Consider the following 24,829-nt stretch of genomic DNA (forward strand, 5'->3'; position numbering starts at 1 on the left):
AAAGGCTCAGCTCAGAGGCCAGGAATGATGCGGACTAAGGAGATACGAACCAGTAGAGATATGCTCTGCTGACTCAGGAACGAACTGGGCTGAGAGAATCCAACTTGGAATACAGTCCTGGCGCTAAAATAGGAACAGAAAAATCTCGGTGTGGAGGCTCGACTCCGCGCCATTGGAAACCGCGGTTTGGATTTCCCGCCACCCGGCGGCCGGCTACCTCCACAGCGGCTCGGCAAGGAGAGACGCGACCCCCGAGCTCTGGGAACGGGAGTCTCCGAACGGAGTCGGAAACGCGACCGACAGGGAGGAAGGCTGACTGGTGGCGAGGTGAGCGAGGAACTGACTCCCTACCGCAGTTTGACTCCAGCGGAGGTTTTTTTCTGGGCGCGGGCAGTCCTGTAAGAGCAGGGCGCGGTGGCAACTGCAGCCGCACGTTTCCCTCTCGGACGGGATTGGTGAAAGGTGCCTGGCCGGAGGGACGCTGCTCGCGGACTCCCTAGGCTGGCCTAACCCAGATCCCAGAGCCTGACGGTGGCCCGGAGGAGCGACCGACTCCCGCGTAGGCTGCCTCCTCCGCAACTCCCTGGGGCGCAGCGGTGAGCGGGAACAACTAGCCAGCGCAATTTGATCAAGCTGTGGCTGACAGGCAGGGAAGCCGGGCCTCCTGTGTAAGATTACATTTTATAAGGAACAGAAAATATGGGGAAGGGAAGCAACAAAAAAGGCTCCAATCCTGAGAATCAGGCAATAGTGGACACTGCACCAATATACATTAAGCGCCATTTAGAGAGCCTCATAGACCAATTCAGGAATGAAGTTATCAATGACCTGAAGCTAGAAGTATGCAGAATAGTTAGAGAAATGCTAAGCACCACCCAGGAAAAAGCAGATGGTGGAATGGAAGAACAGAAAAAGAGGGGAGAATTGCTTGATGGAGAAAACAGAGAAAGCATTGAGTATGTGAAGCAGGTGCAAAGGGACTATCAAGAAATTAAGAAGTCTACCCAAGACTGGCATAACAGCTTGAAAGAAACTAAGGACAGACTATCTGAATTGGAGGGCAGACTTGAAACATGGGAGAATGAAATGAAAAACTTCTTAAAAATAACAAAGAAACACACAGCAATAATACAAAGACAAGAAGATGATAAGAGGAGCCATAACTTAAGGATTAAGAACATAAAAGAAGAAGTAGGGACACAAACAAGTGAACTACAAAAGCTACTCACAGAAATAATCCAGGAGAATTTTCCTAATTTAGCAAAAGGTAAAGATACTCAAATGTATGAGGCATACAGGACCCCAGCTACCTACAACCCTAACAGAGAAACACCCAGGCATATAATAATAAAAATTCCAGAAATTCAATACAAGAACAGAATATTAAAAGCTGTAAGAGACAAGAAACAGATCACTTACAAGGGAAGACCCATCAGAATTACAGCAGATTTCTCTTCACAAACCATCAAATCATGAAGAGCATGGGGAGAAATAATTCAAGCTTTGAAAGATAATAATCTACAGCCAAGATTGAGATATCCTGCACAACTGTCCCTGGAAATTGATGGAAAAACGAGGTGCTTCCAGGATAAAGAGGAACTGGGGGAATTTGCAACCACCAATTCAACCCTACAGAAAGTATTGCAGGATATTCTAAAAAAAGAAAAATACAAAGAACCCAGAAATAGGGGCGGGGAGGCCACAACGAATGGAGCAGAGAACAAAATGAAGAAGACAAACTGACAGCTACTGACAGAAAAAGAGCTCAACAGAAATGAGACAGAAGACTGGATGATAGGAACAGCTTTTTTTGGAGAAAATGACATCTTAATAGGTAATGCTGATTTAGTACCATCTTGTTATGAAGTCTCATCTAGCTTTTGTTCTTCTGTCTCCAATGGTCTAAACAGGTTGTATCTTATTGGATTTTGTTATGTACGATAGTATAAGAAAAAACCTTTTAAAGACAAGGAGATTATACAGAGACCATTGTTCATTTTCTGTTAGTCGATTCTAAATACTCTATAATGCTGTCATTCTCTTAAATGGTTTTACATTGTTTTGATATACTTAATGCTATAGTATAAGAAGTTGTACTCAAGGACTTCAGGGAGGGAGTCAATATGGTAACTATTTTTGGGTCAGGATTAGCTGGTGGTGAAACACTATTCTGCTTAAATGGTTATGTTTTGATCTGCCCTGTTTCGCTGTTATGCCCTCCTTTTTCTCAATCTCCACTCCATTATTTACTTTTTTATTTTTATCCATTTAAGGGAAAAATATAGCAGGATATAATATAGTAACCCACTTTGACTTTCTATTATCTCGATTTGAAGCCCTGTATTACTCTCACCATCTTGTTTTTGACTGAGGTTCCTATATTCTGTTTTGCTGGATAGTATCAGGTTCGAAAGTTTAGGCATCAGCTGTGAAGATAATGAGATTTATTATAACGCCCATTCTCGTTGACTTTTATCTACTTTTGAAGACCTACAATATCTCCAATGTTTTGGTTTTGTCGGTTTTATTCTTTACGGTTTTGTTCAATTGTATTACAACCAATGATATAGGCAATTCTATTAGAAATAGCGGGAGGCATTATGGTAACCATTGTTGATCACCTTGTATTATGTTTTTATATTATCTATTATGTCCACCCTTTTGACTTGACCGATTCTGTTCTGTTATGTCACATTTGGTTTTACTCTCTTCCAAAAAAGCAACAAGAACCGTGGGAGCAATGAAACCCAAAATGTGTAATAGTCACTGTACAAAAGAGAGGAAAAGAAAGTGCTCTAAACTATATAACTGCATGTATATTTAAATGTATAAGATAGAAAATGATAGCACAGAGTTTTATTGGATCATTGAACAGAACTGTTTGCAGTATCATTGTTGGAATGTCCACTCTACAAGCTTTAATTTTGTGACTTAAACAATTATTTCTAAGATGGCAATATGTAATCCATTAACTAGTGATTTCCTACTGCGCATTTTTTTTATTCTGTAAATCTGTATAACTTGTACCCCTTCACTGTTTTTTTTCTTTCTTTTCTTTTCTCCTTAAATAAAAAAAAAAAATGTGGCATTTTAATGCAATGGAATATTACTCAACTATAAAGAAGGATAATCTTGAGGCTTTTATAGGTAAATGGAGGCAACTTGAGACCACACTCATAATCAAAATAAATCAAACTCACATTTGTAAATATCGCATTGCATCCCTAGTGTAAAAAAAACCCACCTACTTTTGAAAATGGCATGGAATAATTTCAACTCTCACTGCTTAGAATAGTTTAGAAGTTCTTTACAAAACTACACATACACTTACCCTACGTTCTAACAACTTCACTTCTGTAATTTACCCGAGAGAAATAAAAACCCATATCTACAAAAAGACTCATACAAGAATCTACATAGTGACTGTGTTTACACTAGCCATAAACTAGAAAGAACACAATTGTCCACAAAAAGAGAACAGACAAATTATAGGCTACTCATATAATGGAGTACTACTCAACAATAAAAAGGAACAAACCAATTCAGTTACACAGATACACATTTGCACACACACTCATACAGTACGGATGTATTTCTGAAACATTTGTTCAGTGAAGGAAGCCAGATCCACACATCAAACACATACTGCGTGGCTTTGTTCATGTGATAATCTATGGTGACAGACCTATACAGAATGATCATCTCTGTGAGCCAGGGTAGAACTGACTGAAAAAAAAAGGAAAAATCCTGGAGAGGTGCAACTCTTCAAAATCGTGTTTGAGAAAGTGTTTAAATCATTAGCACCTTCTTCTAGCCCCCATATTTCCTTCAAAGCAGTAGTAAGATTTTAAAGCTCCATCGCATTCGGATTTAATTTTTTGAAGGCAAGAATTCTTTATAGGGGGTGGTATATATTTTCAGTTGCACTTTAGGAACTGCCTATAATCCAGTTTTAGAGAAGAAAAAAGAAATCAGTGTGTTCAGGTTACATCTCTCTGATCCATCCATTAAGAAACCCCCATCAATATTTACCTAATGATCTTGGCACCCACTGAGAATGCATCCGGCCCAGTCCATCATTTCAGTTGGGTTGTCAGAAGGTTTTGTAATTGTTTCCTTCTATTTTATTAATTAAATCTTTTTACAAGTAAATCTTTCAGTAATCAATTAACTAGATAGATAGATAGGTAGATGGATAGATAAATAGATAGATAAATAGATAGATAGGTAAATGTTCTGTCTCTCTAAAAACCTCTAACTGATACACACCCTCAGCATGGAACAGTCTCACCTCCTGCATAGTTACCCAGTACCCCACTATTTGGACATTCCACTGTTTATCCAACTAATCTACTATTCAGGAATATGTGGGTTGTTTCCAACATTTTGCTGTAATGAACAGTGACAAAATGGAAACTGTTGCGTGTGTACTAGGTACATTTTATCAAGATAATCAGGACAGATTCCTAAGTAGGACGGCCAGCTCAAAGGATCACTGCACAGGTAGTTATGCTAAAGGGAGTGAATCTTCTTTCCATAAGGTTTATGTGGTTATCCTGAGTGACAGTGTGACACAATCTGCTAAAGTTAAAAACCCTATTTTTATATTAATTAACAGACACTCATGGTGCATATTGGCAAGAAGTTATGCAATGGTTTCTACTTCTGATATACTTTGGTGGTGGGATTCACTCTAGCTTCCAATATGAAAATCTCCACCACTTCAGGAGTGCAGATTGAATGGGTTGATTTTTTTTTTAACGATTTCAACATGCACACACAGGGAAAATAAATATTCATGCATCCAATAGCCAAAGATTAATGCTTCTCTGTGGTTGCTGAAGATGAGTTTTCTTTTTATTAGAGGAACAATAAACAAGTGCCTAATCATTACAAAATAAGAAAAAAGCACCATAGACAGCTCGGGCCCTGCAGCTCTCTGAGCATCTTATCACATCTCAGCTCTGCCACTGCCCGGAAGCCCGGAGGACACTACTAGATGGTAGTCCCTCGGCCCGTCACTTCCAATTCCTTCATGGATACTGTGTCCCTTTTGACTTTATTTATTTATTCATTTAGTTGCTTTCTAATAAGCAAACAACCCTGGGCAACTGCCCGCTACTTTCGGGAGTGATCTTTCTCCAGAGCAAAGAATTGAGGGGTGCTGCTGAGCAACAGTGCTTCCAATTAGAGGACAGGGGCCACCTTGCTCTCCAGGGTGACCAAGGCCACCTCCACCAACCCTCAGCGCATACAGTTCCCCCGCCATGGCAACGCCTACCATTGCTGTGTTTCCCTGTTTGCATCTCACTGTTTCCATGTGCATTGAGTGGGACCCTATTTTAGTGGGGTTTTTTGTTTTGTTTGATTTTATCGGTACCGGGGATCGAACTCACGACTGCCAGCTTGCAAGACAGATGCTTACGCTGCTGAGCTAAATCCCCAGCCCCGTGGGACCCTTTTTTAAAGCCAGTTCCTTAACCAGGCACAGCTGTGCATGCCTGTAATCCTAGCACCCAGGAGGCTGAGGCAGGAGGATCACCCTTGAGTTCAAAAACCAGCCTGGGCTACATAGTGAGTTCAAGGCAAGCCTAAACTATAGAGTGAGACCTTGTTTCAAAAAAATACAAAATAAAATAAAACCACTTTCTTTAATGGTGAGGTCCACTTTGACATGACCTTCTAAAATTCATTCCCTTCCAAAACAAAAGAACAGTGAATATAACACAAAAGACAGAAGACAGCTCTTCACATTTCTTCTCATCTCTAAAAACCTAGAATTTTGTATCCGTCTCCTCTACCTAAATATTAGGGATCGGCAGATATATAAGGCAAATACTTTCTTAACTATAGAGGAGAACTTGAACCTGCTCACAAAGTTCTATTTACAATTTTCCTATTTTCTTAAGTTGAAAGTTCTGCTGGTGTATAAATGCTTTTGTGTTTCACAGCAGAATCACAGATTTCTAAGAACCCGGCCTTAGAAAATATGGCTAAAAAACCATGTACATTTTATATTTATTGTGAATATTATTCCATACCCAGAGCCTAGTATTTCATTCTTTATAGCTTGATGTTTTGCTCATTTGCCAAAAGAAAATACTTCCCGGGTTTCTTTATGTCTATTTATACACCCTTAAAAATAAAATATGTGCACATCCATAAACTATTTATCTGTATTCTGACAGATGTGCCAACGCTAGCTTTTGACCTCCAGGGGAAAACACAGGAAAGCACACAGCTCATCGGACGACCCATTTCTTATTTCTAACACGTGATGCTAAACACCAATTGGGTGTGGGGGACCATTTCATGCCATGGGAAAGCACACCCCAACTCATCACTGAAACTCTCAGGCTACAGAAAAGACATCACTGAGCATTACAGGGTGATAACCTGCAAAATCTGCCCAGATCATCCATGTGTGCTGCCACATGCATTCTGAGTGGGACTCTGCGACCCTTGCAGGATGCTGCTGTAACCGGCTGAGAGACGTTCTTTAAGGACAAGGAGCAATAAGCAGAAACCATGTCAGACCCCAAACACCCACTTTACTACCAACAAATCCACAGTGTATAGGTTAGCCCCCAATTTACAGCACAAAATACAGGCAGCATTTAAGGAAGGATGCAAAGGGCCGCTCCAGGTAACGAACCTCTGAATACACTTCACCAGGAGATGAAGCCAACAACAGACCAGGAGCCCACCACGCCTGCCTCCAAAAGCCTCTCGGGAAACTCACATCACCACATCATGGCTGGGCTCTCCATGACCACCGTGAACCTAGATCTGCTCCACTTAATCATTAGCATAATAACATCTCATAACAATTGCATATGTGGGTTACTTGCTACTGCTTTTCAATATGCTTATCATGAAAATCTCACATTAGCCTATATATATGTATGTACGTATATGGTGAGCAGGGCTCATGGTTGAAATGTGGGTACTTCCGGGCACAGGAGTGTGCAGTCCTAGCCAGGATCCCGGGAGAGGGGTGCCAGGCCTCCCATGCCTTCCCACGGGAAGGTGGTTCCGCTAAGGGCAGGGGTGCCCCCCACTTGCTCACCCCACACCGAATCACATCGAGCCAACCCATCAGCTGCTAATCCAAAAGTGTCCTCTTTAATTATTGTGGAAAGGAGGCCACAGTGATGGATGCTGGGGAGCCAGAGAGGGGCAGGTCCCACAGGAAGCCAAAAGGAGTCCTCCAGGTCCTCCTCCCAGGGCCACCCCCCTGGTCTCTGGGATAAAGGTATGTGGCAGAGCCGTGCTCTTGCTGACTAAGGAATTGCTGGGAAGCTTCTGAGAGCCCGTCTGAAGACTGCGGGGTCAGGTTCTGCAGACCCCACAGCTAGCAAGCCCTTCTGAGGTCACCTGGATTCATTCCCCTTGGAGACCTACCCTTTGCCCATTCAGGACCTTCGATCTGGGAGAAGCCAGCCACTTCCAGGCCCGTAGGATTTTTCCCTGGAGCTGCATTTCTTCCCCCCCCCCCTTAATCAGCAAGAAGACCCCTTCTGTGGCAGGGCTGAGTGCGGCGGTGTTCAGGCCGCCCAGCACAGGACCTCAGCTGCAGCCTCGGAGCCCTGGATGTGGAAAGGCCCGCATTCAGCACCTGTCTTCTGCGCCAAGGATCAGGCCTTGGTTCGGCCCTGGAGCCCAGCTGGGAGTGGAAACAGACCCAGTCTGCCCCTCTGGAGTGCAGGATTTAGTGTGGTGGAGAGGAAGAGCAGGACCTGGAAGAAGAGGCAGGGTTGAAACTGATAACTGGTGTCACAGTTACTGCTCATTTCCTTTTTATCACAACAGACGGAGTTAATTCCAACAGCTTTTCACCTCCAAAGGTGGAAGCACAGAGAGAGACAGAGACAGAGTGAAAGACAGAGAGGCTGTCACACCTTTCTCCAAGTGCGCAGTGCCGCCACTCTTTGGGCATGATCTTGCAGGACACATGGGTGAGTTGCTTGGCTCATAGTAGCTCTCCTAAGAGGTTGGACGTGTGTTACTGCTAAGGGCTCCGTGCCCCAACTCTGCCTGCATGTAACCAGCACCCATGAACTAGGACTTCACCCCGCATTTCCACCCAGCAGGACTTTACATTTCCACTGCTTTCATGGGCTGTCGCGGATGTTCAATAAATATTTCTGGGCTGGGCCTTGGCCTGGGGCCGGGTGGGGCTCAGGGGTAGAGTGCTTGCCTAGCACGGGAAAGGTCTCGGCTTCTATCTCTGCAAGGAAAAACAAATTGCAGGGGGGGACAGGCGGGTGTGGAAGGATCATCTAGAACCTTCTAGATCTGCTGATGCCAGAGAAGAAGAGCTGCTTGAGCCTGGAGCTGCCAGACCCGCTCTGTCCTCGGTGCAGCAGGAATGATCTCACAAGCTGGCAAAACGGCGCTCAGTGGGACCTGATACCTGCCTGGGGGCGATGTTCACGGAATATCCGGACTGTGACTATGGGTGACGTAAGCAGAAGATATGTCGCACCTCCCTGCAGCCCCACACCCTTCTCCTCTGGGATAAGTCTTCTAGGTGAAATCATGGGAGACTACATCAGCCGCACCTCTGTGCGTGCCCTGAACCCTCCCCTAGATATGCCCTCCTTGCCTCCTCTTAGCTCCTGGCTGCTCCCCCAGGCCTGCGCCAGAGTCCTCTCCACTGCTGGGAAGGATTAATTCCCCCACTGGGATTTTATTTAGATGCATTTTAACACACAGTGTCTGCCTTCTAATTTTAGAGTCTAATCATCTTGCGAAAAAGATCAAGGCAAATGTCTGTTCTGCTCGAAGCAAGGGCACAGTTTTGTGCAGAATTATTCAAAAAACAGGCAAAACTGAGGAAAAGGCAAATTTGGGGGTAATCACATTAAATCAAGATGTAAAAATAATAAAAGCAGAGTGTGCTGAGCTCCCCCAGTGCTACAGAGTGAAGGCAAATTAAAAGCTACACAGAAATCAGTTGTAAACTTAGTTCTTACTAATGGGGGAAAACACTGCAAATGAGAAAGAGAAACTATGATTTAATGCCCACAGTGGATGTGTGGGTGCCACGGGACACGCATTCTCATCTCACTCTGACCTAGCCAGCTCTCCAGAGAAGAGCTACAGTCTTAAAGGCCAAAGACCCGGCGTCCGCTGAAGGTCACGCAGCTTCCAAGTGGGTATACAGGGCCCGATGTTCTGCACAAGGGGGCCACTGCTTCCATCCTCGAGACCCAGGGATCCTGCTTGTAAGAATGTACCCCAGAGAAATAATCAGAGAGGTACACAAAGCAGTAACAAAGCACGAGGTCATGAGCTTCGGGGCCCTTCCTCTTTAACCCCAGCCAATTCTTTCCAGATTCCCAGTACCAGCAGCCAGCCCATCCCGGCCAGCAAAGCCTCCCAGGGACCCAGGTGTTTGTCACAGGGAAGGGGGCTGTTCCCTGGCTGGCAGCCAGGGTAGCCATGGGTCACACTCAGGGTTCTCACCTGACGGGGACAGGGACCTCCATGAGAGGAATGGGGGCTGATGAATTTGATTGTCTTTAAAGGGACTGACAAGAGAGCAGTTAATAAAGGTGGACTAGGGCGTCCCTGCTGCGTAATTTATTGGCACATTAAAGAAGCGGTGGAAATAACCAGATCCCAGCTAATCTCTGCCTCCAGGTTGTGAGTCAGGTTAACAAGAGATCACATATTGCTTATATTCCCATGTACAGGCACAGACCTGCAGATACACACATGATGGCTAACGAATGTCCCCTGGACTGGGCTTCAGGGTACCAGAATGTCTCAGAGGTCTGTAAGGGTGGTGTTTCTGGCTGACCTTAACATTCGCACAGAGAGACCGGGTAAAGCAGATGGCCCTGGCCAGCGTGAGCTGGCCTCCAATCTATGAAAGGACTGAAGAGAACAAAAATCAGAATAATAAGAATCTCTCCACCTGACTATCCTTCAGCTCAGACAATACTCTGCTTCAGAATCAGACTGAATTTTACACCACTGGATTTTCTGGTACTCACATTTCCTGACCCAAACTAGAACTCTACCATCAGCAACCCCAGGGCCTTACCTTGCTGAGTGCTGGAACTTCTCAACCTCTAAACCCTCACAATCCAGGTCCTTCTAGTAAATCAGACAGACAGATAGACAGACAGATAGATAGAAATATCTATGTATAATCATGTATGTATAAATAGACAGATACATACACATATACATACATACACAGATTCACATTGATTATGTTTTTCTTGAGAATATATTTTTCTATCTCTATATAATATTCATATTTGCATAACTAAATAGCTCTTAACTATGTACACACATATATGTGTTTTTATGGAGAGAGAGAAAAATGGTAACACCAAAATCATAAACTTGGTTGTTAATGCCTGCCCTGCTACTTCATTATGATCCATTTTTATAATTCAGAAGCCAGGTGCTTGATTTTTCAAAGGACTTTTAAGGTCCGTTTGTCTGCGTTCTCCTCACAGTCGCTGCCTCTGCAAGGACAGCGAACCTTCCGGAACTGTGCTGCCTTCCTTCCAGAAGCCGGGCCGAGGGTGCACCTTGTGAGCTCTCCAGAGGCAAGACTGGCATTTCCACCATGGCGGCCTGCTACCCTCCAGATCTGACTCGTGTCACCCTGGCCAGTCACATTCGCTGTTTCCTTCTGTCATTTCACTTGTCACCTCTGCTTTCCAAATGCTGAGTCAAGAAACAAGCTGGCACCCATCAGAGTGTTGAGAAATGTGAATAGAAAGCAGATATTTCTATAGTCAAGGAATCTGGTGAAATCTAGACATTCAAATTGCTTTAGAAATCAAAGCTCCAGCAGCCTTGAGGCCACCTGATCACAACGAGCCAGGCCCACAGCATGCCACTGGCATGTCCAGGGCTCCCTGCCCTGAGCTGGGATGGGCACTGTGTCTCTCCAGGACTGTTTGATCCTGCTTGGCCCCTGGCGACGCTGGCTCTAAGCCCTGCACACATTCAAGTGGCCTCTCCAGTGTCTCGGCCACAGTTCTTGGGCACGAGGTCTGGCCCTGAACCAGATAGCAAGTTCCTTGGGCACAAGGTAGCAGCAACCACCAGTACTCACTCCTGGCATGCATGGCACCCACGGGTTGGACCAAGCATTTTCCACAGTGCCTGCACTTGATCCTACCAAGCTTTAAGCTTAAGAATCTTTCCAAGAGTGCTTTGCAGGTGAGGAGCTGATCTGGGGCTGGAGTCAGGTGGGACCAGATCCAGCCCTACACCATCCACCCATCTGTCACACTCTGCTGTCCTGCTGCGCACCCCCAGAGGTGCAGCCCCAGTGGGCACAGGGCCAAGAACACACACTTTACACGGTGTATCCAGATGTCTGTCACAAGGGCAGCACTGGACCAGGAAGGGTTTATAAGCCTTTGTGCATTCCCCTAGGACAAGGAAAGAAAATAGATTCCTAGACACTGAAGTACAGCCCAGTACATCCTTCCCAAGAGTCTAAGAGAAAGGAAACAAGGAGTGACATGGAAACTGAGATAAAAGAAATTAACAGCTGCTGGACACCAGCTGAGTGCTGGCTACTTTCCACACACACGCATCCCTTTCCTTCGTCTACGCTATCGCAGGATCGGTGTGATGACGGGGAACCAAGGAGGAAAGGGGAAGAACCTGCCAAAGCCATACAGCCAGGCAGTGGCGGGGCTGGGACACAGGCCTAAGCTTTTCAAATGCCCCTATTCTTTGCAGCTGCTTCCCGCGAGCCTCAAAGTCAGCCTTGCAAAGGTTCTTTCAGTCAGCCAGCCCAGAAGACACCCAGAATAAGAAGCTAAGGTTCCGGGGAAGAGATTCAAGGTGGCAAGAGCCCAGCATGTGGTTCTGCTCCTCTTGGTGTCACAGGTGACCGGGAGAACCTTTGCCTAACCATACCCAGAGCCCTGGATGAAGACATCCCCAACAAGGGAAAGGGCAGACAGATATGTAAGGCTAATTCTTTCTCCATGAGCTGATGGCAACAAAATCAGGGCATGCTGTGAGATCCACTCTAGACTATGTCCCTGCTGGCTCTGTAAACATCTGTCCTTTGGGCACTGTGCATCCACCACTGTCCTCCAGCTGCCAATCCATAACCTGTCCTTCTGGTTCTACTCACATATCTATCTGTCCATCAACTACTCATCTACCTATCCATTCATTATTCATCATCCATTCATCTACCTGTCATCTGTCTATCCATCATTCATCATCCATTCACCTACCCATCATCCATTCATTTACCCATCATCCCTGTCTACCCATTATCCATCCACCCATCAACCATCCATCCATCCACCCATCATCCACCCACCCATCAACCATCCATCCATCCACCCATCATCCATCCATCAGCCATCCACCCATCATCCATCCATCATCCATCCACCCATCATCCATCCACCCATCAACCATCCATCCATCCACCCATCATCCACCCACCTATCAACCATCCATCCATCCACCCATCAACCATCCATCCATCCACCCATCATCCACCCACCTATCAACCATCCATCCATCCACCCATCAACCATCCATCCATCCATCTATCCATCCATCATCCATTCATCCACCCATCATCCATTCATACACCCACCATCCATCTATACATCTCCGTATCCATCACACATCCATCTATCTGCCCATGTATGCAACATTAATTGAGATGACACTGTATGAGGCACTGGGACAGAGCAAGCTGGAGGCTGCTCCTGTCCTCACAGAGCTACAGTGTGGCCCATAGAACAGATCTTCAACTACTTAGTAGCAAGATAACAATTAACTGAGTTTTGTGAGTACCACAAGAGCACTTGCAGTGTACTAAAACGTGCATGCCAGAGAAGCACACCAGCATGTTGGGGGTGGGCACAGCAGGAGTCAAGGAAGCCAGCCAGGCATCGAGGTCTCTGCAGTTTCCCTGCTTGATGCCTGAGTTCCCAGCCCCACCTCTGAGGGCCTCAGTTTCCACATGCTGGGAATAGGGGCGGAAACAACAGGAGCCTCCCAAAGCTGTGAGAGTGCAGGAGGGGCTACAGGCCTGACAGTACCATCACCCACCCTGCCTGCCAGCAAATTCCCCACTGGGACCGAGAACACACCCAGAGCAGCCCTGCAGCAGCAGCAGGGAGGGGTCCGGTGCTGCCCGTCCACATGTGTTTTGTTTTTTGACTGCCACACATTTGTCAGATCCTAACCATCACTTCTGGACTGCTGAGGTGGGGCCCAGATGTTGGGAGGAGAAGATGGGCAGCCAGGAGGCACTGATGTGGTTGTCATTTTTACCCAGTTCCTAGGGAAGCTGTGTCCTTCACGGACATGAGCTTTTGTGAAGAGTTCAATGCCTGGAAATTTTACCAGTTGTGAACTGGGAACAAATGGGAGCTCCTGTGTCATGCCTGGTCTCCTCTGTAATCCTAGGAAAGGGGAAGGGGACAGCACAGCCAGATGAGTGAGAAATGAAGGCCATGAAGAGACAAAGACACACATCAGGCCACCTGTCCACACTGTGATGCCTTCTGCATGTTGCTGCAAGGCCAGGCTGAGCCCCAGGGACAAGGAAAAGGGCCTCGTGGCCAGAGCTGCAAGACAGCATCCAGAACAGGAGGTTCTGGCCCAGCACCCCAAGCCCTGCTCTAACATGGGATGGGTCACCAATTTTAGACCCCACACAAAACCTGGCCACCAGTGCAAAGGAATGTGACAGCCAGAAAGGTGGATGCCTCCCACCAACCCGGGGAAGGATGCTCAAAGCACAGCCAAGACCTCGCCTGGAGTGTCCTGGAATGATGCTGGCCCCCTGGGCCAGAGGGCTGCCAGGAGACGAGGCCGGCAGCCACCCAGGGCTTGCAATAGCACCCCCCACACACACACACACACACTTAGCATGATGCTAAAGAACAAGGAACAAACATACCATAGCATCCTAATAAAACGAATAGTAGTACCACCCTTCTGAGCATCCTCAATCAGTCATCGAGTGCAGATGGAGGGCAAGGATTTGTGCCAGGGCCTTTGCACACTCCTGCATTGATCTTTAAAACAGCCCTGCAGGCAGATATCCTGTGATCCCTGAGGGTGAGGACACCGAACCTCTGAGAGGTCACAGGCGTTTGTTCAGAACCTCACAGCTGGTACCCAGGCCTGATTCTGGGCCTGGGCCTCCCCCACACTCCTGTGCCTCCCTGCCCCTCACACTGTTAGCTGCCCAGGGGGCAAGTGCGCCAGAGGCAACTGCACTCTGCTCAAATCCAGGCCAGGCCTTCACTTGCTAAGATTTAGGAGCTCTCACTTATCTCACCTGTAAAAGTGAGCTAACAGCACTGGCCCATCAGGCAGGCATGAGGGCTGGTGAAATAAAATTTGCAAGGTCCACGGCAGGTCCTCCTTGGACCTGTCTTCTGCTGTCTGCACCCTGATCCGCATCCCTGCTAAATAGGCTGAAGATTCAGAATGTGTTTATAGCCACTGCCCAGACCAGAAACTAAAGGGAGTAAAGAATGACCAGGGAACTTCCAAGGTGTGGCACTAAAGACATACCCTCAAAACACCCAAAGCGCGGCAGATACAGAGGGAGAGCTTTTCACCATCCAACTGGCAAAACCGGAAAGGTAGGCAAGAGCCAGCATCGCCCATGAGGAACTGCAGCTTCCAAACCCACTTCTCTGCTTCTCAGGATACAGTAGCGTAACTTTCTCCTTCGTGCTTGTCTGTGTTTATTAAATATTACACACGCACAGACACACCAACCAAAAGTACAACCTGAACTTTTACATTTAAAAGCGTTTTAATAAAATATGTGATAGCAAATCAGCAGGCTTCCTCCTGCAGAGCTGGCACCCTCCACTCCAGCCCTCTCCAAGGCGAACGCTGCAAAGTTGACCACACACACTGCTGCCCTCACTCACTGGGCCAGGACAACAGCACTGAGCAGCCTGGTGTGGTGGCCACCAGCCACAGGAGGCTCCTTGGATATAAACCGAGTCAGTTAAATAAAAGCGAAAATTTGGTTCCGCAGAGAGCCACCTTTCAAGCATCCCACAGTCGTTCCTGACCAGAGACCTCAGGGCTGCACAGCACAGCGCAGACCTAGAGCATTTCCACCACCACAGAACAGGCTGGCTCCCTTCTAGGAGGACCTCTGCAATGAGACCAGAGACAGAAGAGCAAGAGGGCATCCATGGCGCAGGGGTTGTACTGTATTTTCCTGTAAGGAGAGGGAGAAAGTAGGTGAGAGCCTGGGCGCCGATGTGTGGATTCAGAGTTGTGAGCGGATTGTGAGAATTCTCAGCTCTGCCACCGGAGTGGGAAAGAAACCAGAGAAGACACCGAAACCAGTGGGCGAGGAGGGTCCATGCGTTGGCACTGGCTGATCCTGCTCTGCCAAGAAGCTGCATTTTCGTCGCCGTCCACAGCTAGGCTCCTGACCTGTGCGATTCTTTATCTTTATTTGCTCACTTTGTCCTCACAAAGGGAGAAATCAAGGTGGGGAGGCGGGGACTCACACCCAGGTCAGCCTGACTGCAGGGCTGCGTTCACACCCACGGCTCCCACGGCTCCCAGACCCTCAGGGCACGAGAGGAACCGTCAGCAGAGCACTGTAATACGGTGGTGTGCACCGCCCTTTCCGCTGTGTGCATTTACAGGCCTCCAAGAAAACCTCAGAGCCCTGGAATGCATAGCTGTGGAATAAGAAAAACATGCGTATTTTAACCTAGCAAAGAAATAATGTAAAACTTACACATTTTCCAACAACTGATACAGCTGAGTGGTTTGAGCACAGAAATTATTCTGTGGAAAATTCAAAATGATGATGAAATTAGGAAACTGTTAATCTGTTACAAACTCTTTGGGTGTGCAGGAACCTCCCCTCTCGGTGTTTTAAATAATTAATTATGCTATCCATTAACCTCCGCGCTATTATACGACTCGAAGAACCAGAGTCCAAAGCCACAGGAAGCAATAAATTGTGGGCATGGGTACCTCATTATTAAAATTAAATGCGTCATCACTCCCAAGAAGATCATTTTCAGTGGCTTACGGAGCCCTCCGTGACCCCCCATGCAAACCCAGCTGGTATCCAGGAACAAGCTCTGCTTGGCAAAGCATGAGCCACGATCCCCCCCAGCCGCAGGCATCCCTAAAAGCTTGTTAAAAATGCAGAGGCTCAGGCCACCGCCTGAGGAACCACAGTCCACAATTTAACAGATCCACAGCTGATTCACACGCACCCAGAACTCTGAGGAATGCTGGGCCAGACTTTATCCAAGGACCTCAACTCTAATTGTATTAGAGAGTCCCCCAGCTCGGGCTTTTGCCCAGACTTTGAGCCCAAGGCCATCCTCTCCTGAGAGCTGCCTCTCTTCCAGCACAGAAAGTCTAAACTTGCTTTCAGCCCATCCCGTGACTTCCCTGATGTAGTGGCAGCTTTCCTGCTGGTGGTCACTCAACCCCACAACCGCCAGACCCATCCATCACCCTGCTGCTGAAGCTGGCCCACCCCGCTTCCTTGGAGTGTGTGGCTGTCTTCCTGGACCCCTTAGCACATCAGGAAGCTTCCAGCTGGGCTGACCAGGGCCCTGGCCTTTCACCAGCACTTCCTGCCTGTTCTGCCCTCCCCGGACTGCAAGCTCCCCAAAGGGTGCTGGACCTTTACCCCACAACCTATGTGTGACCGTCCCAGATCCCTCACCCAAGGCCTCCTCCAGAGGGCCTTCCCTACCTCTGTACCTCACAGCATTTCCCCACTGTTACCCGCTCATCCACCAGATATAATGTTTTACTAACACAAATTAAACATATGCCTAACTTAAACATCTTATATAAACTGGATCCATTCTGTCCTAAAGTTACTCCATACGCATCTTGGAAATCAGTATGCAGAATCCTAACAGGTTGGTTGGCATGCAGGAACCCCGGAGCATGCCCACCCAGGGGCCAGTCACTGTCCCGCTGCCTGGGGCTCTGCCACTGCAGCAAACACTCTTCTGTCCTTTGTCCCCCCACCCAGATCTTCTGGTCCACAGCCGAGGGTCCACTGCCAACACTGTGCCTAGGGCTGGTTTTCCTCCCCCTTGGACATGCCCAGTCTCAGGTGAAGTCCACAGTGGACATTGCGCCAAGCAGCATGGACTCTGCATCACCCACTGGGAGGCTTTGAGGACGGTGAAGGGGCTGGACTATTTTTTTTTCCTTTTTGGCGTTTGGAGAGTTCAACAGAATCATAGGAACAAGCCTCTGACCATAGGGCAGGGACAGTGTTTCTTCTGCCCATTTTTCTGACTCAGAATACAAGTTTCCAGATTTGTTTGGGATAGGAACAAGGCTCGTGTCCCCACTAGGTGTCTCTCAGAAAGGACCACAGAGACAGGACAGGGGCTCGGGAAGGGTAGGCAGCCCAGCAATCCCAGAGACCGACTGTGACTGTCTGTGTGAACAAGAGGCATGCTACCGTGGACGGGCCAGTGCAGTCCATGTCCGAGGGCCTTGCTTCACTTGCTGCAGGATTCTGCAGCTCACTTCCAACCAGCTGTAGAGAAGTGGTCTTTGTGTGACAGCCACAGACACAGTGACAACAACCAGACCTCACGCTTCCCAGGCTCCCTGGAACCAGGCGCCTGTACGTGCTTCACTAGGAAGTGCTTCCAGTAGGCGGGAGTCACGGCTGTGTCTCAATGTCCCCCCTAAAGTCTCATGAGGTCACAGAGGCAGGCTTTGCAGAGGCAGGTGAATCTAGTTTGTGACACCACAGACCAGAGATGGTTGGCCTCCCTGCAGGCCCCGGAGAGGCAGGGCTGAGGCAGGGGTGAGCCCAGGGCTTCCCTCCCAGCCCTTAGAAGGAGCTGGCCTCACTGGCATTCTGATCTCAGACTTGTGGCCTCCAGAACCTAGGGTACCTTTCTGCCGTTTGGAGTCTACAGTCTACGTGGTATTTTATTGCTGTGGCCATGATCGGGGAGGAAGATGAACACCTACAGGCAGCCCGAGCCTTTTCTAAAAAGCAAAAGCCAGGTCCTGAGCCTCGTTGGGCACCAGAAACAGAGGCCTGGGAGTCCAGGGGCGGCTGCCACTGCCCCCCGCCCCAGCATGATGGGGACACAGCACAAGGAGCCTCGGGTGCCACAGGGCCAAGGTGATGCCAGTGTCTGCCATACATCGCCAGGCTCAGCTCCAGAGCCCAGAGGACTGAACCTTTTCTAATGAAAAATAAGTCTGACCCGATTCTGGTGAATCTACAGGTGATAGCATCTTATCTGGTGAGAAAGAAAATAATCAGAAAATAATGCATGGAAAGCTTGGGGGACTCGAAAAGGCCTTGGGTTTAGCGAGCCAAGGGTGGCCACTGGCTGGTGGACCTTAGAAAGGTAGAGGCTGTCATGGAGGAGGTTGTGAGGACTCTTCACCCTCTCCATGGTGAGGCTGGTGTGATCTCAAATTATCCCAAAGCAGCAGGTTTAGGAAGTGTGAAAAGGATTTAAAAACAGTGTCCTGCAGCTGCCACTCACCCTCCCCTGTCCTCAAGGTCAGCTCGGCCCTTGGCTCCTTAGCCAGGTCTCTGGCCTCCCACACACCCAGCCCCTCCCTGCCTCTGAGTGTGAGTCACGTCACGGGGTGCCCTCCTGAACAGGTTCCCCACTGGCAGATCCTGGGGACCAGCAGGGGAAATGGGCCGATCTCCCGAATTTATGCTTCTTTGAGATTCTGTTGCTTTTGTCAAGCGGATCCCAGGCAGAGAACAGGGCCAGTCTTTCTCCCCTGCACGTGGCTGTGCAGCCTGGGCCCCCAGGCAAAGGCTCCATTCACCGGGGGCCTCGGAAGCTCATCTGGGGGACCCACACAGGCGGGCTGCGATCTGTGAAGCGCCCAATTCTCCTCTCTGGTCACCGTTCGCTATTCCAGCATCCTGCAGAGGCCTCAATGTGAGCCTTGTCCAGGAGGAGCACAAAGCTGCCGTTGCCCCGGGAGCCAAGAGCAGGGCAGGAGGAGCCACAGCTGAGATGGAGGACCCCGCTGCGGTGACTGGCTCCATTCTTCCCCAGGCCAGCCGGCCTGCCAGGGAGTGCGCAGCTCGGACTCCTGAGCACCTCCCTCCTGGCAAGTGGAGAGTGTAAATAAATCTTGGGAAGGGGAAATGGGAGAAAACACAGTTCCCGGAGAACAATGCCCTGAAGTGGTCACATGAGCCTAAAACGGCTGAGCTGAAGCCTGGAGAGGAAAGGACCTTTCTGTCGTTTGGGGCAAGATGCTGCTGGAGGGGTCCTGAGGAAGGGACGGAGAGTGGATGGGTGTGTGGAGGACCAGAGGAGATGGAAGGCTGATAGCCACTCGGTTGATGGAGGAGGGATGGGGGGGATGGACAGACAGACAGGTAGACCACCTGAGGGACTTATGGTTTGAATGAATCCTCTAGAATTGGAAACTCGGTTCGCAGCGCTGCACAGGTGAGAGGTGAGACACTGGGAAGTGATTAATCTACTAATGGCCCAGGAGAAGCGGCTTGGTTATAAGATGGAGCTGTCTCTGGCACCAGAAGCCGTCCACCACGCTGTGACACGCGAGGGAAGCTGCTCAGTGCCGAGGAGACAGTGGATCCCCTGCCTCCAGATTTCTAGTCTTCATGAATTTCTGTTCTCAGGTATTTTGGAATAGCAATGGAAAACGGGCAAGACAGTCATGCGCTTCTTAAACAAAAGTGCACAGCTGAATCGTGAATGTGCGCTGGGACAGAAGCCGGCCTTGCCCATGTTATTCAGTCCTGGCACCTGGATTGCACCTGCCCGCCTCTTCCCAGTGCAGTGTCCCGTTTCCACTTGGTAACTGAGGGGACAGACCCCCGACAGAACCGAGCAGCTCAAATAGGACTCCCATTCCACTCATCTCCATGGCTTCCCCACCGCTGCCCGGGACCACGTCATCCTTCCAGCGGCTCAACCACTAGAATCCCCCCGACTGTTCTCAGGCTGCTCCTCTCACCCTCCAGCAAACCCAGCTGACTCTGCCTTCACTGTACCCCGACTGTGCCCTTTTCCACCGTGTGCCCCTCTTCTAGCCTCTCAATTCGATTTCTCCTGAAAGCAGAACCGGACGCAGGCTTTGGTGTGGGCAGTTTGTTTGGGAGATGATCTCAGGAAGCAGGGAGGGCAAGAAAGGAAGAAAATATGTGGGTGCAGACTCAACGCCATTTTTGTAGGCAAAAGGGGATTCCTCCCGGGCAGCTGTGAGCATCAGCGGTCAGGGCGTGACCCTTCCATGAGTCGGAGACCATCCCTCCCTCGGCATTAACCCTGTCAGCACCCTGGCTGCACTTCTGCTCTGTGGGAACAGGTCCCAGTGTGGCTGGTATCAAGCTGCTAACGTGCCATCCACCAGCTTGCGATACTCCTGAAAATGTCACCACCAGCTCCTGTATGATATCCACCCCCCCCCATGCTGGCTGAGGTAGAAACACCGCCAAACAGCAAGATGAAGGTGGCCCAGGAGACATGGCCCAGGGGACATGGCCAGGCCCCGAGACGCTTGCTAAGAGACGGCTTGCTCCACACCACCGTCATCCCTCAAGCAGTCCCCTTCTACAGGTGCCTGGCCCAGAATCTTCTCAGCTCACACCAAGCCTTGGCCAAACCCCTCTAAGGTCAGGTTTTAAAACAGAGGCCAGGCCCCTACCCAGCCCCGTCACCCTCTTAGGGTCCTAAGCTGCATGTGGCCTCGGTGACCTCCGTACGGCCACTGCTCCTCCACGCACTGCGCTCCAGCCTTACCAGCTCCTGGCTGCTCCAGCCTTGGAGCACACGCACAGGGCCTTTGCACTTGCTCAGCCCTTGCCTGGAATGCTGTCCGGCAGGGCAGCCCATGGCTAACTCTTCCCTCTGCCTGGTCTCTGACTCTGTCACTGATAGCTAAGATACTCCCTAATGTCCCCTGTCCTCAAAACTTATTTTATCATCGGCCAGAGAAGCAGGACCACCAGTCACCGCACATCCCTTCTGTCCTGTCTACCCCACGAAGGCATAGACTTCTCAGTCTGCATTGCTACGTGCCTGGTTTAGTCAGCTTTTCATCACTTTGAAAAGGTGCCTGGCACACACAGTTCCAAGGAGGGGAGGTGTCGGTCCTCGGTCAGCTGGCACCGTGACTTTAAAACAGTGCCAAGGCACAAACAGCATGGCGAGAGGGTGCGGCAGAGGAGCTCAGTCACCTCATGGTGGGCAGAGGCAGCAAAGCAGGGCAAAAAGCTGGACAGGAAGGACCAGGGACAAGACGTGGTCCCTGAGGTCACCTCCCAGGGACCCACTCCCCTCAGCCAGGTCCCGCCCCCTAAATCTACATTATCTCCAGTAACACCAACGAACAATGAGTGCACCAGTGGATTCAGCCACTGAATAATCACAGCGCATGATCCAACTGCCTTGCAAAGCCCCACCTCTGAACGCGTGAGCCATCTGGAGAAGCTCTGCACCAGAATGCCACGTAAACCAAAACTATGATGGGCTAGTGTTAGGAATCTCATCAATAGCTTCCACGTGGCTGCAACCACAAACTTTAGGGGACATTTCAGATTGAGTTCACTTTTCAAACCCCCATGTGAAATTACAAAGACCACCCCCAGCTCAGAATTTCGGCTTCTGATGTCCTCTCAAATACAGTCTGGCCCCGGAGCCCCCTCACAGGGAGGCCTCTCGGCAGCTCAGTGACCCAGTACTGAGATCTCCCGCAGGGTAGAATCTTTCATCCAGCACAGCCAGCCCTCAGTCAGGGACGGCACAGACGCAGTGGTACATGCTCTAAGCTCTGTTTTCATTGGGAAGCCAGCTCCTGCCAGCAGCTCCCAGCAAAGGACTGCAGCACAAGGTGGGAAAAAGTAGCCCCACAGAATCCATGGGGGGACCCCACCTGACCATGGGACCGGCTGGAGTCCAGTGGGAATAAGAGCTGAGCCAGTCCATAAGGAGAGGCTAAAAGCGGTCAGGACAACGTCAGCGCACCCCTCCCTCGCAGCCAAGAAATCCTACAAAGATTTTTCTTAATTTTAACATCAGCTTTGGTGGAGGGCCATGAATAGAATTCTAAATGGAGTACAGAGCAGAATTAAGTGGGATCATCCAGATTCTGCAAGTATCTCCTGGGCTAAGCACAGCACAATGCACTAAGACTATGACAGCGGCTGCCACTGGCAACCTGAGCAGCCGTCCGCCAGGCCAGCCCTTCCCGGGCATTGTTCCCACTCAGTCTCCCAAACCACGGGGGTGACCAAGTCTCCACTACAGGTTACATCAGGGCCCCTATCTCAGGGCAGCTCAGGCCTCCGAGGAGTTGGGTGCTTCAGTGAGGAGACGCAGACCCAGGGCACAGGCAGAACTCACAAAAAGTGCGCACGGGAGCTGCTGCACAGCTCAGGACCGGGAGAAGACACTCGGAATTGAAGGACCCACCGCAGAGCAGGACAGCCACACTCCTCCAGGAGCTGGAGGAGACCCTGGGACAGGAAAGGGCATGAGGGGGAAACCAAGGACATCTGAAAAAGCGTGGGCCACAGTTAATAATAACACAGCGGTGACTTAGTCATGTAAGATGCTAACCCCCAGGGGCAGGGCGCGGGAGACATGGGAGCTCTCTTGACTCTCTCCGCAGGACTTCTGAAAAAACCAAAATGATCTCAAATTGAAAGCTGACTTCTAAAATCTACACTGTCTCTTTTGCATCAGGCTGAGTGAGGTGCTCCTGGGACATCTCCAGTACCAGGCACTCACGTTCCTTTGTTGGCATAGGACAGAGGTGGCTGGGACAGGCTGACCTTCCTGCGCAGTCACCTGGGAGATCCAGCAGAGTGGCTGGGGCAGGAAGGCAGGAGACGCAGGCTAGAGACTTTCTGTCTCCAGAACCCCGGTACTCCAAGGTAGTTCTCAGAGCAGCAGCACCAGCAGCTCTGAGGACCTCGCTAGAAGTGCATGACCCCATCTGTGCAGGGGTGCACTGAATCAGATGCTCCAGGAAGGATCCTAGCAGCTGCTGAGCGTCCTTTGGGTGGTCCAGCACTTGCTTAGCATGTGCAAGGCTTTGGGCTTGATTCCTAATAAAATAAGTAAATGAAAAAATAAATAAATAAACAAAGGCCTAAGTTTCCTCCAGGCAATGCCTCTACACACCACAGTTTGAGACCAGAATTTAGAATTTGGCCCAGGGGGACCAGAGATTCCGGCACAGAACTGGCACAGGCCAGGCCCCCAGGGGACCAAAGAGATAGATCAGCCACCAGGGGTGGACGAGAACAGTCTTCAGGCCTGCAGTTTACCCAGAAGAGCACCCATTGGTTCCAAAATGCCCAACCTCCCCAAGGAAGCACAAAACACATTTCCAACCAACATCCACGCCCAGATAGAAAGAAGCCGGCCTCTGCCATCTTCCTGGGTCCCGCCTGCTCTCCTCCCTAAAGGAAGGGGCGGCAGCTGATGTGGGAAGGCACAGCCCTGAAATTCCCAGTAGATACTTAAGGGTCAACTCCACCACCTAGCTCTCAGGCCACATCCTTTCAGCAGAGCCTTTTCTTTTCTTTTTCTGTTTTATTGAGACAGGGTCTCACCATGTAGTTCAGGCTGGCCTTGAACTTACTGTGTAGCCCAGTTTGACTTCAAACCCATGGTGATCCTCCTACCTCAGCCTTGTGAGTGCTGGGATAGCCTTTTGGCTTATTTTTGTCAGCAGTCACTGGGAGAAAGGGTCCTTGTGTGTGTGAGTGTGTGTGTGTGTGTGTGTGTGTATGCATGCGTGCACGTGTGTGTGCACATGTGTGTGTGCCCGCGTGTGCATGCACACTGCCTCCCTACAGCTCTGCACATCCCAAGGGAGCCTCTGGAAAGTCTGTGCACCTGGCACCTCATCGCCTCACTCAGGTAAAGGACTCATGACCCTGGCTGTCTTGTGGTGCCAGAAAGCAAGGACACCGCAAGGAACGGACTGTGAGGTGACCAAAGGCACAGACCCCAGCCCGACGGTGTTGCAGTGGCCAGCTCCGGGCGAAGGTGTTCGGTATAGTAACAGCAGCACAGGACTAGACTCCGCGGGATGGAACTGACGTTCGGGAGTCTATGTAGAAATAAACACCTGAGTGAATAAATGTGGCAGAGGGAATTCCAGGTGCACAGGCAGGGCAGAAACAGACACCCAGCTCTCAACCTGCAGCCACAGCTGTCGCAGGTAAGAATCTGCAGTGCGTGCGAAGCTGTGATGAGAGGCGGAAGGCACACCATCTGAGCCATCTCCCTACAAAATACTGATGAGTCACGGAGAAGACAACCAGTAACTTCCCAGTGGAGGCACCGCGCCAAGCGGTCAACGTCCACTTCCCCAGGAAAGAGACAAACAACATCACGAGCCTCCAAGATGACGCTCGGAGGACACAGCATCTTCTGCGGGATTCCTGCCCAAAATGCACAAGCAGCAGAGCGTCCTGCACACAGGGACAGTCTGCAAAACACCCAAGAAGTGCTCTTCACAAGTAGGCTTGTGGCCACAAGAGATGGGGCCCTGAGGAGACCTGGCAGCTGCGGGCCACATTCCTGGGCTTCTGGGTTGGTTCTGGGAAAATCTATATGGCTTCGCGCTCTGTTTCCTGGCAGACGACTCCAAAATTCTTGGAATCTCTGGTGCTGTGTCTTTTGGGTGCTAATGAGCTGCCTGGTGGCTGGCAGCCCCACTGCAATTTGACAGTGGGGTTGTCACTGAAAACATCAAAGCAGGAGCTGAGGAGGGGAGGATAGACAGGCTGAACGGGAAGTGGATCACCGTGGTCCAAGGTGGAATGGATCACACCTGTGCAAGGAAGCCT

At 49.7% G+C, this 24,829-nt stretch overlaps 1 protein-coding gene across 3 annotated transcripts in view; it reads right to left on the bottom strand.

Moving 5' to 3' along the window:
- Phactr3 (phosphatase and actin regulator 3) overlaps positions 1-24,829 on the bottom strand; it is a 212,272-nt gene that overhangs the window by 153,520 nt on the left and 33,923 nt on the right. The window lies entirely within an intron of this gene.

This window comes from Cavia porcellus, unplaced genomic scaffold (genome assembly GCF_034190915.1).
Source record: "Cavia porcellus strain 051 isolate PalLab524CR breed Dunkin Hartley unplaced genomic scaffold, mCavPor4.1 scaffold_5, whole genome shotgun sequence".
NCBI lineage: Eukaryota > Metazoa > Chordata > Mammalia > Rodentia > Caviidae > Cavia > Cavia porcellus.